This window comes from Brassica oleracea, chromosome C3 (genome assembly GCF_000695525.1).
Source record: "Brassica oleracea var. oleracea cultivar TO1000 chromosome C3, BOL, whole genome shotgun sequence".
Classification (NCBI taxonomy): Eukaryota; Viridiplantae; Streptophyta; class Magnoliopsida; order Brassicales; family Brassicaceae; genus Brassica; species Brassica oleracea.
Window position 1 is genome coordinate 61,994,473 of NC_027750.1, and position 223 is coordinate 61,994,695.

Here is a 223-nt window from a genome sequence, read left to right on the forward strand (position 1 = left end):
CAGTACATAATCCAAGGTAGACATTTCTTCTCTCATACGCAAAGTCAAGATACTTTGATTGAAAATGCTTCCACGCTTTTGCATCTAAAGGATGTCTGATCTCACCATCTGTTGAGTGCTCCGTATGCCATCTCATTGGTTGCGCTATGCGTTCAGACAGATACAACCTCTGCAACCTTTCCGTCAAAGGCAAATACCACATCTTTTTATATGGCACTGGAAC